This window comes from Poecilia mexicana, unplaced genomic scaffold (genome assembly GCF_051168715.1).
Source record: "Poecilia mexicana isolate PSO_F unplaced genomic scaffold, ASM5116871v1 scaffold_2, whole genome shotgun sequence".
NCBI lineage: Eukaryota > Metazoa > Chordata > Actinopteri > Cyprinodontiformes > Poeciliidae > Poecilia > Poecilia mexicana.
In genome coordinates this window covers 15,824,871-15,842,035 of record NW_028263371.1, presented here as the reverse complement: position 1 = coordinate 15,842,035, position 17,165 = coordinate 15,824,871, and the positions used below count along the sequence as shown (strand labels likewise).

The 17,165-nt window shown below is 44.7% G+C and overlaps 1 long non-coding RNA gene and 1 pseudogene across 1 annotated transcript; one reads left to right on the top strand and one right to left on the bottom strand.

The window, feature by feature from the left end:
* Positions 1–1,743: 1,743 nt before the first annotated feature.
* On the bottom strand, positions 1,744–6,743 carry LOC148160501 (uncharacterized). Its single transcript, XR_015765095.1, has 4 exons — positions 6,291–6,743; positions 3,473–3,566; positions 2,749–2,904; positions 1,744–1,957 (listed from the first exon to the last, which is right to left on the bottom strand). It is a non-coding gene; the product is annotated as an uncharacterized LOC148160501 (long non-coding RNA).
* Positions 6,744–13,029: 6,286 nt separating this feature from the next.
* On the top strand, positions 13,030–16,835 carry LOC148160500 (uncharacterized; annotated as a pseudogene).
* The last annotated feature ends 330 nt before the right edge of the window (positions 16,836–17,165 follow it).

The following is a 17,165-nucleotide window of genomic DNA, read 5'->3' as shown; positions in this document are numbered from 1 at the left end:
ATTTCCTTTCTCAGAGGGCCTCTCTGAAGAAGAGCAGTGACAACAGCTCTTCACAGAACGCCCTGCTTTTGACCTCTTAGATAGCTATAAATCCATCACTGTAAAGATGTACAACTTGCTCTGTTTGACCCTGTGTCAGGAACTGGAGAATCTAGTCTAAGATAGATTGTGTTGTTAGTTAGTGATAATGATTGGCGCTGTAACTTGTGATGAAGTGTTCTCCGCTCCCCTTAGAGTCACAGCGCTCTCTGTGATTAGGGATCCTAAAGACAATAAAAAGAGAGGGGCAGGCAAATGTGCTTTCAGAGCAGTATCTGTGTCATTGAATCAATGTTGATTTGTCGTTGAAATCTGATGACTGAAATGCCGATGTCTGATTAATGGTTGATTTTTGGTTGAAATCGACAAATGACGGTGGATCAACCATCAAACAACCATCAAGCTCTAGCCAATTAACTAACGTTGAAACTGTGTCATTGAATCAATGTTGATTTGTCATTAAAATCTAATGACTGAAATATGGATGTCTGATCAATATCTGATCAATGTCAGCTGTTTGCTGCACCCCTTCCCCTCCTCTCCTCCTCATCAGAGCATTTTATTACTTAGAAGGGGTTATCACATTTTTAATGACAATAGAGCGGGGGTCCCCAGGCTACGGCCCGCGGGCCAGATCCGGCCCGCCTCCTCATTTGGTCCGGCCCCCTGAACAATACCAGAGAGCATTCAGTTTTTTTTTTTTTCATATATCCCAGCCAGCATACCCATGTGGGCCCCATATGGGAAAAAAGAGGGCTGCCAATATGGGTACCAAGTGGGTTTGTCCACAGGTTCCATGGTGGCCCCATATGGGGTTGCCCAGGTATATTTAAATGGGTGCTGACTGGGTTTTCAGTGGGGCCCAGATGGGTAACTTACATGAGAACCATCTGTGGCCCACTTGGGAGCTTTCATTTTTACCTGGGCCCCAACTGGGTCTAAACTGGGCTAGAATATGGGTACCAAGTGGGTTTGTCCACAGGTTCCGTAGTGGCCCCATATGGGTTTGCCCAGGTATATTTAAATGGGTGCTGACTGGGTTTTCAGTGGGGCCCAGATGCCTCATTCCAGTAGGAACAATGGGGTCTTTCTCACCTAACCTGAAAGTGAATTACATTAATAGATATACAATCTTAATCAACAAACCAAAGTACTAAAATGCTTTAGCACAAAACCTGCATTAAAAAAAGAGATGAAAAATGTCTTTTGGTCAAGGTTTTTATTTGGTAATTTAAAATATTGTCAGTTTTTTAACTCGTCAATTGTAAGAGCTTTATTAACACAGAGCAAATGATGCCACAAGAAATGTACTGGTAAACAAAAGAAATCTACAAAATTATTCATATCGCAGATTTGAAAATAACAGAAACTAGTTTAATATAACAAATGTATAAACATAGGTCTATATGTAGATATATAATTATCTATGTAACTAGATTTCTAGTTATGTAAATATATATTTATATCTATATATCTAGATTTATATATCTAGATAGTTATATTTCGAAATAACTATATCTTGTTATCTAGATAACTATGCATCTAGTTATGTAAATATTTATAGATACATAAATGTATATAGATCTATATCTAGATATGCAACTATATAGATAGATCTGTACATCTATATATAAATACATATAAATATATATATCCACACACACACACCTACATAGCTCTTTCACACTACATTGTTGTCAAATATTTTTAATAACCTATATGCCACACTTGAAAGCTCTCATACATCATTGTAACTGTCCATCTTGGAACCTGCCCACCTGAGTCTGAGCTGGCTGCCTCCCTAGTCGCTCTAACTTTTCTATTTCCACCTCTGTCCGGGGCTCCAGTAACCCACTTCGAGTGCCTTTTCCGTATCTTTGTGTGATTCCGTGGATGGATCCATTTCTTTTAAGTGCCCCTAAAAAACAAGCAAAGGTAGAAATTGCATTAGTATTTTACTTTTAGTACAATGTAACATTAATGAAATGTGCAACTCTTCCCCTTCAAGGGGCAGAAATGCTTGCAGGGATCTGCCAAAATCAAAGCACTCTCGAGTCATTATTATTATGTACATAGAGGTGTGCAGATCGATCAGCAATCATAATCGGTTAATTTCCGTGAAAATGTGTTTGATTGGTGATTGCTGATCACGGCCTCTTGTTGCAGATCACCTGTAACTCATTCGCAGCCTGCATGTGCAGCTGATCTACTCTTTCCGTCACACTGCGCAGACTTTTTAATTTTGCCAGATAACATGTTATCATTTATACCTAAAGTGAAAAAAATAACAGCCAATCCAGATGATCGGCAGCGATGGGCCCCATGGGTGATCGGTATCAGAATTGGAAGCAAAAAACCTGATCGGAGCATCCCTAGTACACACACTATATTCTTATTGTAAATTTAAAATATATTAATGTATATAAATCAACTACTGACATAAAGGTTCTATCATGGTCTTGTATATTTTGTTAATACTGTTTGAAATGCAAACAATATTACCTTCAAATTTTGTCAGCAATCAAATCTTTAAGTTCTTGAGAGCACAGTGAAAGAATACTATGTGAATTAAACCAAAAATTGAAGTCTCAGTTTTTAATCTTAAAAAAAAAAAAAAAAAAAAGATTACTAAAAATGAACAAAAGGCATAAGACAACCAAAATTAACAAATGTTCAAGAAAAAAAGTGAATATAAAAACTGATCTTTACCATACAAAACATCAGAGACGCAGATCCCGGAACTTGTTTCCTATGTCGGCCAAACAGGTTGAACTGGAGGGCCAATTCAGGGGACATGAGGAATCGCACAGCTTGTTGTACTGCATCATCTAAGGACCCTCCTCCAATTTCTGCAACCATGACAACCTTAAGTATAATGACAATTACAAGACAACATTTTAAAATCAGGACACATGATACATTTAGTTTTTATTAATTGATTTGTTATTGTTTCACACATATATAGCTTATAAGCTTACTTTTATACATGGACAAAATGCCAATTGTTAATGTCTGTATCAATTAAGTCAATAAATTTTGAAGGATTAGAAGGAAAAAGTAAAGCAAGGAGAACCAAATGGGTAAAAGAACTGAGAGCAGCTCAAACGACAACCAGGGAGACAGAAGATCTAGAGCAGTGGTTCTTAACCTTTTTTGAGGTACCGAACCCCCCAGTTTCATATGCGCATTCACCGAACCCCCCCCCCTCCCCCCTCCTTGCCCCATCCCTGTGCTCCTCCGCAGCACTGATTGGCTAAGCAATGTAACGTGATCCTCCGCAGCAAATGATGGCAAAGCGGCGCATCACGACTTTACACAAGTTTTTTTTTCCTCCGCGGCAGAGGCTCCGCCGAACCCCTGGGGTTCGATCGAACCCAGGTTAAGAACCACTGATCTAGAGTTGTGTGTTACAGAAGTCCCTGTTCCACGTTACCTTCTACGTCGCTTTTCTGGAATATCATTATCTGTTTGAAGATCTGATGTCACTTCTGCCCTTGCAAGCCTTCTTCACGCTTCTCCATAGTAGTCTGTAGAAAATAAATTTTTAAAAAGTATTAAAACATTGGTAAATCTAAAGCTCCCATTTGCATTGACCAAACAAATGGCTAGTTGAGACCTAAACACCCACTTGTCATGTTTTTTGCAGTCAAACGATGACAGAATAAAACGCTTTAAAATGTCACTTACACAATAAAACAAACATGATTTTAAAATATTTACTGCTACAACCCCTGGCAAAAAGTATGGAATCACCAGTGTTGGATGAGCAGTCATTCAGACATTTCATGCTGTAAAACAAACTCGGATCAAAAACATGATACAATATTAAGGTCATTCCAAAGTGCAACTTGTTGGCTTTCAGGAACACTCAAAGAAATGAAGAGAAAACATTGTGGAAGTCAGTGAATGATACTTTTATTGACCAAACACAGGGAAATAAATATGGAATCACTCAATTCTGAGGAAAAAAGTATGGAATCACTCAAATTGGAGGTAGAAAAAAGGACACACCCAGTCTATTTCCTTTCCCTAAATGGACACCTGCCCCAGATTAGATGTGCCCGTTAGTGTGCAGTTCAAAACACCTGCAGTCATGACACCTTGGAGGGCTGCTGGACGAAGTGGAGTGGCGAGAACCATGACTCCAACAAGAGAAATGTCCCTTGAAACAAAAGAGAGGATTGTGAAACTTCTTGAAGAAGGTAACCCTTCACGCATGGTTGCTAAAGATGTGGGCTGTTCACAGTCAGCTGTATCCAAGATATGGTCCAAACACAAACAGCATGGAATGGTTGTTAAAGCCAAGCGTACTGGTAGACCAAGAAAGACATTAAAGCGTCAAGACAAACAACTAAAGGTCATTTGTCTTGAAAACCAAAAAAGTACAACTAAACAGATGAAGCATAAATGGGAGGAAGCTGGAGTCAATGTATGTGACCGAACCGTAAGAAATCGCCTAAAGGAGGTGGGATTTCAATACAGGAAAGCTAAATGAAAACCAGCATTGACACCTAACCATAAAAGAACAAGATTCCGATGGGCTAAGGAGAGGCAATCATGGACTGTGGATGACTGGATGAAAGTTGTCTTCAGTGATGAGTCAAGAATCTGCATTGGACAAGGTGATGATGCTGGAACTTTTGTTTGGTGCCGTTCCAGTGAGATTTATGAAGAGGCCTGCCTGAAGAAAACAACCAAATTTCCACAGTCCTTGATGATATGGGGCTGCATGTCAGGCAAAGGCACTGGGGAGATGACTGTGGTTAATTCTTCTATCAATGCACAAGTTTACATTGACATTTTGGACAGTTTTCTCATCCCTTCAATTGAACAGATGTTTGGAGATGATGAAATAATTTTCCAAGATGACAATGCATCGTGCCATAGGGCAAAAACAGTGAAGGCATTCCTTGAAGAAAGACACATTCAGTCGATGTCATGGCCTGCAAATAGTCCAGATCTCAACCCAATAGAAAACCTGTGGTGGAGATTGAAAAAAATGTTCCACAAGAAGGGTCCAACCAGCAAAGCTGATCTGGCAACTGCTATCAAAGAGAGTAGGCACCAAATACTGTTTGTCCCTCATCAAGTCCATGCCTCAGAGACTAAAAGCTGTTATAAAAGCCAAAGATGGTGCAACTAAATACTAGTGATGTATTTTGAATGGTCTTTTGTTTATGTGTTTTTCATGATTCCATACTTTTTTCCTCAGAATTGAGTGATTCCATATTTATTTCCCTGTGTTTGGTCAATAAAAGTATCATTCACTGACTTCCACAATGTTTTCTCTTCATTTCTTTGAGTGTTCCTGAAAGCCAACAAGTTGCACTTTGGAACGACCTTAATATTGTGTCATGTTTTTGATCCGAGTTTGTTTTACAGCATGAAATGTCTGAATGAGTGCTCATCCAACACTGGTGATTCCATACTTTTTGCCAGGGGTTGTATGCCTTCATTCTATTTACAAAAAAGCTTTTATGCCAAATATACTGAAACCACATGGGCCCCATTTCATGTTGCCCATTTCTGTCCCATTCTCAGTTAGCCCACAATAATGCTGAATACAGTCTACATTTAGCCCAAATGGGCTGACAATATGGGTCCCATTTTAGGTTAAACATATGGGCCTCGTGTAGTTAGCCCAGACAAAACCCATGCCCATTCATCATTACCTATCTAGCCCACAACGACACGATTCAATGCAGTTTCATGAAAAAAAAAAAAAATAATAATAAAAAATGCACCTATGCATGGATCCCAGCTATGCATGCTGGCTTAATTGGCTGCGAGAAAGATTATTAAAAACCCATGTACACAGAATGAAAGCGAAGTAGTTACTCTTTATAAATAATGTAAGTGGTTTTATCGTGTCAAGGTACTTTAAAAGCAACCTCCGCTAGCAACGTAGATTCATTGGTGAACCCATTTTATTCTGCCGCGTTGGCGCTCAAATTTACCGGTGAATGGCGCCGCAGAGTATTTGAAAATGATCTGGCCCAGAACAGTTTGAAATCGCTCTGCATCCAAATATTCTTACCTCAATAATGGCAGATGACTTATTGTGTGTGTTTTAACAATATAAAAAAATCACCTAAAAGAAAAACAAAAAAAAAGAAGAAACAACTAATTAGGTCTTTCGGGGTACTCCGGTCATCCGAACCATTACGAGCAACAAATGTTTTAACTAGCGATTTAAAATCTCTCCCTAAAATTAGATACAATACAGACAAAACAGACAGAAGTGTACTTACAGATTCTTTAGTAGAAGGCCAGCGAACCTGCAGACTCCGCGCCAACGGACTGATGGGACTACGTTTGATTTTGAAACCGCATATCCATCCGCCGTTAACAATTGTACGTTCTCCAAGAAACACGAGATTAATTTTGAGAGTAATACATCGGTTTAACAAATGTAAAACCGATGTAGCACTCACAAATTTTCTCAATAAAAATAAATAAATATAGTCGTCCTTATTCAAATGTGTTTTGGAACTACTTTCTTTAGTGGATGTGTAAAGTGTCTACTTCAATTCACCAACCTTTATTGGCAACGGTGCCAGAGAAAAAATGAACAAAAAGGTTAAAAAGATTATTGAAAAAAGATTAAAAGATATAAAAATAATCATTAATAGAAATGTTTAGTTTTTTTATTTTATTTATGCTGACAACTTGGAAAATGTTTACAGATGAAAAAACAGATGCTAAAGATTTTACTCTTGTCTTTCTCACTTGAGTTTTGTTTGAATTTATTTTCTAAACATTTGTAATATTTTTCACGATGATCTGATCTGAACTATTTCTCCAAATAAGAATTAAGTCCTTCTGTGAAAAAGCTGCAATGAACACTTTGGATGTCTGAACATCCAATTGATAATAAAATAAAATTAAATTACATTTAAAAAAGAAGCAAGGACAAAAGTCCACTCTGAACCATTACCTATTTTGAGTGAGCAGCAGAAGATTATGCATATTTAAAACAGATAATGTCACATAAATGTTAGGACATCTGGACTGTTCTAGTGTAAAATAATAAAAAGAAAAATGCTAGGACTTCAAAGTGTAGCTTGAACAATACTGAACTGGTTTAAAAAATAAAGCATTGAAGCATATTTTGGTCTTCTGGAAGCCTAGTGTAATGTCGGTGTTAGTAAATGAGCCAGACACAGAAATCATGTAGTGAGCATGGTTCAAATACAATACCTCTTTATGACCTCCAAGATGAGGTAACCATCCAAGGAGAGCTTTTCATTTTGTAGAAAGCTTATACAATTGCTTCAACAATTTACCTTTTATCAGCTCCAATACAGGCCAACTGAGTAACAATTTCCTTAGCTAAAAGCCATCAATCTGATTTCTCATAATTGTTTTCAAAGTTTTTATAATCTTGCTCTTGCAGCTTTTGCTTTTGACATATAGTAAAAAGTTTAAAAGTGACAGGGTAACCACATTGTCTAATCAGATTTTAAAAAAATTTTCCCATTACCCCAAATAAAAAAGGATTAGGGTCTACATTTTCCTGCCCAGGTCTAACCCATGGTCAGCCCGTACTTATGTCATGTGGCTTCAATGCAGTCAGCCCACATGGGTCCCACATAGTGTTGCCCATTTCTTCCCCATCCCCAGTTAGCCCACATGAAAAAGGATTAAGGTCTACATTTTCCTGTCCAGGTCCAACCCATGTACGGTCAGCCCATGCTTATCTCATGTGGGTTCAATGTGGTCAGCCCACATGGGCTTCCCATGTTGGGCCCATGATATTGAAACTACATGGGCCCCACATAGTGTTGCCCATTTCTGCCCCATCCCCAGTTAGCCCACATAAAAAAGGAATGGGGCCTAAATACACATGCCCAGGTCCAACCCATGTATGTTTAGCCCAGGGGTCTCAAACTCCAGTCCTCAAGGGCCGCTGTCCTGCAGTTTTTAGATGTGGCACAGGTACAAAACACTGGAAGGAAATGGCTTAATTACCTCCTCCTTGTGTAGATCGGTTCTCCAGAGCCTTGCTACTGACCTAATTATTCTATTCAGGTGTGGTGCAGCAGAGGCACATCTAAAAGTTGCAGGACAGAGGCCCTTGAGGACTGGAGTTTGACACCCCTGGTTTAGCCCATGCTTATCTCGTGGGTTCAATGTGGTCAGCCCACATGGGCTTCCCATGTTGGGCCCATGATACTGAAACTACATGGGCCCCACATAGAGTTGCCCACTTCTGCCCCATTCCCAGTTAGCCCACATAAAAAAGGAATGGGGCCTACATACGCACAGTGGCGGAGCCAGACTTTTAAAGTTGGGGGGGCCAAGGGGGGCCAGGACTACCTCTGGGGGGGCAAAAGGCAAAATGTACGTGCGCACATCTATATATCTATCTAGTAAAAAAAAAATTCCCTTCTCACCCTCCGTGGGTGGTCTCTTTCATCCTCTGAGCTCGGGTCCTCTACCAGAGGCCTGGGAGCTTGAGGGTTCTGCGCAGTATCTTGGCTGTGCCTAGAACTGCACATTTCTGGACTGAGATGTCTGATGTTGTTCCTGGGATCTGTTTGAGCCACTGCTCCAGTTTGGGGGTGACTGCCCCGAGGGCCCCGATGACCACAGGCACCACTGTGGTCTTCACCTTCCAGGCCTTCTCCAGTTCCTCTCTGAGGCCCTGGTATTTCTCCAGTTTCTCATGCTCCTTTTTCCTGATGTTGTGGTCACTTGGTATTGCTACATCCACCACAACGGCTTTCCTCTGTTCTTTATCCACCACCACAATGTCCGGTTGGTTCGCCATTACCATCTTGTCTGTCTGGATCTGGAAGTCCCACAGGATCTAGTGTGTGTGTGTGTGTGTGTGTGTGTGTGTGTGTGTGTGTGTATATATATATATATATATATATATACACACACACACACACACACACCTTTGACTGGTTCATATGGAGACATGACAGACGTTACGCAAAGATTTAATTGCAGAGGCAACTAAAATCAATCAATAAAAACATCCTTTCTGAATATCATCTCATGGACACTGAACTAAATGCGTCTTTCTGACTGGGAGCTGACAGTGTGTTGAAGAGTGATGGACAGGACACCTTGGTTAGGAATCTCATTGCAAACCTTTGGTTGAAATGGCGCATTTAACTCCAGTCTCCAGTACAGAACAGAGAAAACTAAAGACAATGCAACGTTGTTTTAATCCATTTATAGTCTAAACAGAGGAGCCACCAGTTTATTTTGAGGAAATAAATAAAGGTGCAGAAGTTAATTAGATCCATGCGCAGTCCGCTGCACAACCAATGCGGCGCCGCTGCGAAGAATTAAGCTTAACTCGCCCTGCAGTTTTAACAAATGGAGGTGAAGATGTTACCCTCCCACACTCAGAAGGAGAGCGATGCTCAGAAGGAGCCCGGCAGCGTAACATCTGTCCGTTTTGGAGAAGCGAAACCATGCAAAAAATCAAAATAAAAAATCCTGGTAAAAACGCACGCCCGAACCGTGCATGGTTAAAGAAGAAAAGAAAAGAAAAATCTCGCAGAGTTCAATTGTTCGGTTTGGTTCAGACAGATCCAAATGTCAATGAACCAGCGCAGATTTCTCTGCAGATGCAACCAGGAAGAATTGGTGAGGCTGTGCGTTCAGACCAGCAGGTGAAGTGATGTAATTTAAGTGGAGTCACTTAATTTCATTTATTATAAGTTATTGGGGCCACAGTCAGTGGTTTGTGTCACTACGGAGAAAAAGTTAGATGCATTTATCTGCTTTATGTGTGATGGGAAATATACAATATATAGTTACACTTCTTACATTAATGGTGTTTTAAAAACAAAACCAGTAAAAACTTAACTGAGTTTATATGTCAGATTCCCTCCTCACCCTCGTCTTGATAAGAACAGAGAGCAGTCCGCTGGTTTCTGTCCAGACTGTGATAAAGCGCAGCTGACACTTGGTGCGCAGGCAGTTTCAAGTTTACGCACAGAGAACAGAGAACATCGCGGAGCTCATTATTACTAAGAACAATTTCTGTCAGAGAATCACCTCTGATCTGGACGCTTTAATGGACCAGAGGCTTTGGAGCGACCAGCAGCTGATCCGCTTCTGCTGGGTTTTTCTCCTGCAGGCCGAAGTGATGCGGGATCAGGAAACGATCAGAGTTCTGCCGTCTTCTAATCACGTCATTTTGTGAAATGTTACCTGATTTCAAAAACGTTCTCACAGAGAAATACTAAATGTTTCGTTTGATGACTACAAATTGGAAATAAAATTATTTTTTTCTCTGACGGACTGTGACGGAGGAGCTGTCACGAACCGAGACTTAATTAGGAGTCCGTGTTAATATGCGCACATACATACTCACAATCACTTACGTCTGTTAAAGGTTAAACTGATGCGGCTCATCGTGGGTGCACACGCGGTGTTCCTGCTTCAGTTTGCATCCATCCTAACCTGTTTTCCCTTCCAAACACTTTCCCAGTTTTCGTTTACAAGCAGAGTTATTTCCGGGTGTGGTGCGCCAGGAGTCAGGTGATGACGTCATCGGAACATACCGAGTGTTCTCTATTAAATTGATTATTGTATTTTTGATTACAAGTTTATTTTTCGTATTATTATGATTTGTTTTGTATCCTTTAAGAGTTCATTTGAGTTAGAAGTAATTGTTTTGTTTGCTTGATTGGTCTTTCTGTGGGCGGAGCCTGTGGCTTCAAAAGCAGGGCTCTGCGCCACAGGGAGGCAGTCTGTGGCTAGACTTCTGCCATATCACAGTGAAGGTGATGGACTCTTACCTTGAAGGTACTGTTTTGTCTGTTTTTAACCTGCCTGGACGTCCCTTTGTATATATTCTTCACCTGCCACCTTTTTGCTCACTTGAAGAATGGAATAAATGTCACTAAAGTGATCTCTGGCCTTGGGCAGTGATTTTTTTGTTTGTCCAAGCATAAAAGAACCCCGCCACACGGACAACGAAATATCTCCAGCGCAACCTCTGCTCCAAACTACAAACATTGTTGGCCCCACTTCGGTTTTTTTTTTTTTTTTTTTTTTTTTCTTTTTTTTTTTGTGGAGGATCAGTAAATAACTTGTTGGTGTTTTACAACCACCAGGTATGAAGGACTTTAGTCTTTGAGTTGCACCACAGCGCAGCATTTTTGAAACATCCAGGAGATCAATGTCAGCTCGTTTTTATGAGTACAAGTATAAAGGAAGCTGGTATCACGCCTGATGTAAATCTATTTATTTATGTCATCACATGGACTTATATAAAGTTTTATACATTTTCTTTTCATATCTTTATTATTGTTTTTCTTCTTTAGATATTAGGTTGGCTTAGAATGATTCCAAATAATGTACAGGAATGACCTGGTGCTGTTACATGTCAATCATCAGGGGGGCTAATCAGATGACAGGGGGGGGGGCACTGCCACCCCCCACCCCTCCCTCTGGCTCCGCTTCTGCATACGCTCAAGGGTGGTACTACACTACATACACACAATATAGACACAAGTAAGAAGAAACAGCTTACACATACCCCTGCTTCCTGTATGAATGAGAAGAAAAATTGTGATTTAGATAATATACTGTATACCATTTCTGTATTGGAGAACAAATGGTCTTTAAAGCCAAAAACAGGCACCTATATGCTCACTTTACTTTGGAAGCATATAAATCTCTCCCCATCTTTCAGCTTACAGGAATGGGCAAGCAAATAGATTTTTTGGTAGATTCAAGAGTAACTACTTCAGTTTTAAGATCTGGAACTTTTCCAGACCCCCTGAGGTTGAGTGGAAATCATGTCTACTTCATTTCTGCCTCAGCAGTGGCGGATCTATTGGGGTGGCAGTTGCCACCCTAAACGAGAGCCTTGCCACCCCTGTTGCCACCCAAGCTGGTGACAATGAATTCAATAAATAGTTATGGCAAATCGGACATTAAGCGTATGAAAATCTTTTTTCCGATAACATTGAATGCAACACAATGTAACCTGACACCTACTGCTGAGTAGCGGGAAGCGCGAGGCAACAGCATTGATGGGATATATTACTGGACTGGATATGACGTGACTTATCGTGCGCCATTGCTGTCCATTGGTCAGGAATATCGGTGGTTAGGAAAATACTACAACCAGGCAAAGAATCAGAAAAAAGGATACATGTTTAGCGGTTAATTCCACGCTACGACAGCCATAGATAACAAGGGCTTCAGATTTCACAGGTGAGGAAAAAATTTTAATTTAAAAGAAAACATTGAACAAGTGAGCAGTGGGTCAGTTCTATTTCATCCCTACCGACCGCCAGAGGCGGTGCTTAAAGCACTGAATGATCACTCTTGCGCATGCACAGGTCGAGAATCTTATACCAACATGGTCACGGGTGACCCCCGGTGACGTCGGTAAGTCTATATAGTCACGTGACAATGACAGCTCAGTCCCTTTTCATCTTCTTGCATGCAGGTTGAATTGGTGGTAAGAATTTGATTGTTGCTTGTCGCTGGTAGCCTCGAGACTATGGTCGGAGCTGCGAGGATCTCGCCCTCCAGAGGCTGCGCAAGCTCTCATTGTTGCACCTTTTGTTCTTCGATTGGTAAGTTGCTTTTTTGTTAATATTGTGCAGCCGTGTCCGGCTTGCCTGTATTTTGTTAATTGCAGCCGTTTTTCGGCTTGCTTACTGTTTACATTGTGCGGCCGTGTCGGCTTGCCTGTATTTTGTTCATTCGCAGCCGTTTTCGGGCTGGCATTTTTTGTTAACATTGTGCAGCCGTGTCCGGCTTGCCTGTATTTTGTTCATTCGCAGCCGTTTTCGGGCTGGCGTTTTTATTAGCGTTGTGCAGCTGTGTTCGGCTTGCCGCATACGATTTTGGAACCGTACTACGTGATCGTGGTGCTCCTTACAGCTTCCTTTTTCTGCTAGGAACCCCTGGTGGCGTTTTCTGCTCGACTGGGTTACCTAGTCTGTCGGACTAGGTCAAGCGTGGCGATTTCAGCTCGACCTGACCTTGTCTTGTGAGCGTAAGATGCTGGACGTGCCGGCCTGCAGACTCTGTTTGGCCCCTCTCCAGCTGGAGGATGGACATGATCTGTGTCCCTCTTGTTTGGGCCTAGATCACCTGAAAGAGGGCGTGACCGATGCGGCCTGCCCTAATTGTTCTGTTTTGCCCTTGTCCCTGCGTACCGCTCGCTTGGCTGACCTTCAAGGTGTCAGCCAGCCTGTGAAGCGTATGGCTTCTGAGGCTATGCAGCCTCCACGTAAGAGGACCAAGAAGAGCTCTAGGGATTCAGAGGGCCTATCAGGACAGGTGGCCCATCTTACTTCCGAGTTGGAGCAGATGAAAGCACTGCTCGAGTCCCTTAGAGACAGCGGTGGCTCTGACCCAGACCCAGGACGGAGTGTGGGTTCAGGGCTCTCCGGTTTCGATGATGATGCTGTATCCCTGGCAGCGTCTGGTACTGATTTTCAGGATCCATTTGAATCTGGCTCGCGTGTGTCAACAGCCAGTTCTCTTCCTCTTATCTCTCTTCCTGCTCTCAGCCGGAAGAGGATGATTCGATTGTGGGCGCTTTGAGAACTGCGCTTGCTCGGTTGCAGCTGGATGCTCCACCGAGCCAGCTTGATGCTTCCAGTGCTTTCTTTCGGCGTCCTACTACTAGGTCGTCCTTTATGGTTCCCCCATTGCCGACTATGTGAAGGAGGTTCATGCTTGTTGGGCAGATACTAAGGCCTTTTCACGACCGACCTCTGAAAGCAGGGCTCTGGCGGCCATGCAGGACGCGCCCAAGTTTGGTTTGGGTCACATGCCTTCTGTTGAACCTGCCATAGCATCCCTCATTGTGGCTCCAGATGAGGTTCTGAGAGCTAATGCTAGGTGTCCTCGTCCTCAATGTCGTGTGACTGATGATCTGCTCTGTAGAGCTTATGACTTGGGGGCTCGATTGGGGCGACTCGGTAATTCATTGTCGCATTTACTCCTGGGTCTCTCGGCCTCTCTGGAGGGCTTGGCGATTGATGCACCTACTCAAGGGCTGGTGGACGCATCTCTTCATGCGTTTGCTCTTTTGTCCAGGGAAATTGGCCGTGTCCTGTCTACCCTTGTCCAGGCACGACGCCAGGTCTGGCTGGCACAGTCCCCGCTTACTGAAGCTTGTAGAAAGACCCTGATGAGTCTTCCAGTGGTCCCTGGGGAATTATTTGGATCAGCTGCGCTTGCAGCCTTGGAGCGGTCGGCCCAGGCTTCTCATACCAGGCAGCAGCTAGCCGGCCTTCATCGCAGGCGACTGTAGCGCCCTGCTCGGAGTGGCTCTGTGTCTTTTTCACGTACTTATCCAGCCCCGTCTACACCCTCCGTGGGGCAGCCACGGCCTTCCGCGGGGCCTCCCCCTGGCCAGCGGGATGTTTCCCGGGGTCGGGCTCGCATCGCTTCTCAACCCTGGCAGTCCACTCGGCAACCCTCCCGCCCTCTTAGCGGCAGGTGGGCTCGGAAATGATACCGAGCTGGCGGTGGGACATTTTACCCCAGACCAGCTCAGTTGCTGGACCGCTCTTGTTCCCGATCCATGGGTGGTGTCTACACTGACTCGGGGTTACACGCTACAGTTCCGCCGCCGTCCTCCTGTTCCTGGTCGAGTCAGGATGACAGTGATCCACGACCAGGCAAGGGCTCAGAATCTGAGCCTCGAGATAGATGCCTTGCTGGCCAAGGGCGCTATATCGCCTGTCGACCCCCTGCGGGATCCAGGGGGCTTTTACTCAATGTATTATTTAGTCCCAAAAAAGACCGGCGGACTCCGTCCCATTTTGGACCTCAGGGGTCTCAATGTGTTTTTGAAGGCTATCCCGTTCCACATGTTGAGTGTAAGGGAAGTGCTTCGAACAATCTCCCCGGGCGACTGGTTCACCTTGGTCGACTTGAAGGACGCCTACTTTCATGTTCCGATTGCACCACACCATTGGCAGTTTCTCCGCTTTGCATTTCGGGGCAGGCATTTTCAGTTCAGAGTTCTTCCATTCGGCCTCTCTCTGTCCCCGCGTGTATTCACTCGATGCGTGGCTGCAGCCCTGTCTCCTCTGCAGGCCAAGGGGTTGAAGGTCCTGCCTTACTTGGACGATTGGCTAATCTGTGCGCCCACAGAAGCTCAGGCGGCGGCGGACACACACACCTTGCTCAGTCACGTAGACTTGTTGGGTCTTCGTGTGAACTGGCAGAAGAGCAACTTGGTTCCATCTCAGCAGGTCACCTTTCTTGGGATCACGATGGACTCCCTCACTATGACTGCTCGCCCATCGCCCCAGCGTGTCGAGGGCATTCTTCAAATGCTGCCCTCCTTTCTACCTGGCCGCGCACCCCCCTTTCTTGCTTATCTTCGTCTGTTGGGCAAGCTGACTGCTGCTGCTACAGTTGTACCCCTGGGATTGCTGTCTCTGCGGCCGCTACAGATGTGGCTCAACAGCCTAAGGCTACGCCCATCTTGTACGCTGCACCACTGCAGGAAACTGCTGGTGTCCGATCAATGCCTTGCGTCACTGGCTCAGTGGCGAGAGGCAGAGTTTATGACCAAAGGGGTTCCACTGGGGTCGCTTCCGGCTCGTCGAGAGGTTGTCTCTGCCGATGCATCCACCACAGGATGGGGGGCGTCGTGGCAGCGACAGATCGCCCGGGGGACATGGTCCCCGTGGGAAAGACTGCAGCACATCAACGCCTTGGAGCTGGAGGCTGTGCAGCGGGCATTGCGGCACTTCCTCCCGAGCCTGCGCGGGAGACATGTCCTAGTGCGGTTGGACAATACTTCGGTGGTTTTTCATATCAACCATCGGGGGGGACACGGTCGCTGACATTGCTGAGGCTGACCCAGAAGCTCTTGGCCTGGGCAGCCCCTCTTTTTGCCAGTCTAAGGGCAGCCCACATTCCAGGGGTGCAGAATGTTCCGGCCGATATGCTGTCTCGGGGACGCCCACCATCGGGGGAGTGGAGGCTCCACCCAGAGGTAGTGGGGGTCATTTGGGAGACGTACGGTATGGCAGCTGTGGACCTGTTTGCGTCCCAAGAGACGACACATTGCCCACTTTGGTTCTCCCTGGCAGACAGTGCCAGTCCTCTGGGTCAGGATGCACTGGCACACGACTGGCCAAGAGTGCTACTCTATGCCTTTCCGCCGCTTCCCCTGATAGGCCCAACACTCCTGAGAGTCCTTCAGGAGGGGCATCAGGTCCTTCTAGTGGCCCCCTTATGGCCGGGGAGAACCTGGTTTCCACTGCTGCACAGGCTCTGTTGCAGCTCTCCAATGCCTCTTCCCTTCCGGAAGGACCTTCTGTCACAGCTGGGGGGTCGGATCCTGCATCCCAATCCCAGTCGCCTCCAGCTCTGGGTTTGGCCGCTACGAGGCCCGGCATCTCCTTCTCAGAGTATGACGGGGATGTCGGGCATACAATGACTAACGCCCGGGCCCCCTCGACGCGGCTGGTGTACACTCATAAGTGGAAAGTTTTTAGCAGTTGGTGTCATGCTAGACATGAGGATCCTGTACACTGTTCTATTTCAGTTATTTTAACCTTCCTTCAAGCACTGCTTTCTCAGGGTCGGTCTCCGTCCACTCTGAAAGTTTATGTGGCTGCCATCTCTTGTTGGCATGTGGTGGTGAATGGTGGGACAATAGGCCGTAATAAAGACGTTTCATTGTTTCTGAGGGGTGCCCGGCGCTTGCACCCTCCTCTATGCCCTGTCATGCCTGTGTGGGACCTCTCTCTCGTCCTCACTGCGCTGCAATCTCCCCCGTTTGAGCCCTTGGCAGAGGTAAGCCTCGAGTATTTGTCAAAAAAGACTGCCTTTCTCCTTGCCATGGCTTCGGCGAAGCACGTGGGTGAACTACATGCGCTGTCTGTTCACGAGTCCTGCTGCCGTTGGAACCCGGCTGGCTCTGGCGTTACTCTTTGGCCTGACGTGACATTCCTTCCTAAGGTGGCCTCATCTGCGAGCCACTCTGTGCCCCTCCAGCTTGCTCGCCTTGACACGGATGGGCCTGATGAACTTCTCTGCCCTGTTCGGGCACTGGAAGCATATGTCAGGCTGACAGCTTCTCTGCGGCAGTCTGATAGTCTGTTTGTTTGCTATGCAGGGCCCCGCAAGGGGCAGGCCCTTTCCAAGCAACGTCTAGCACG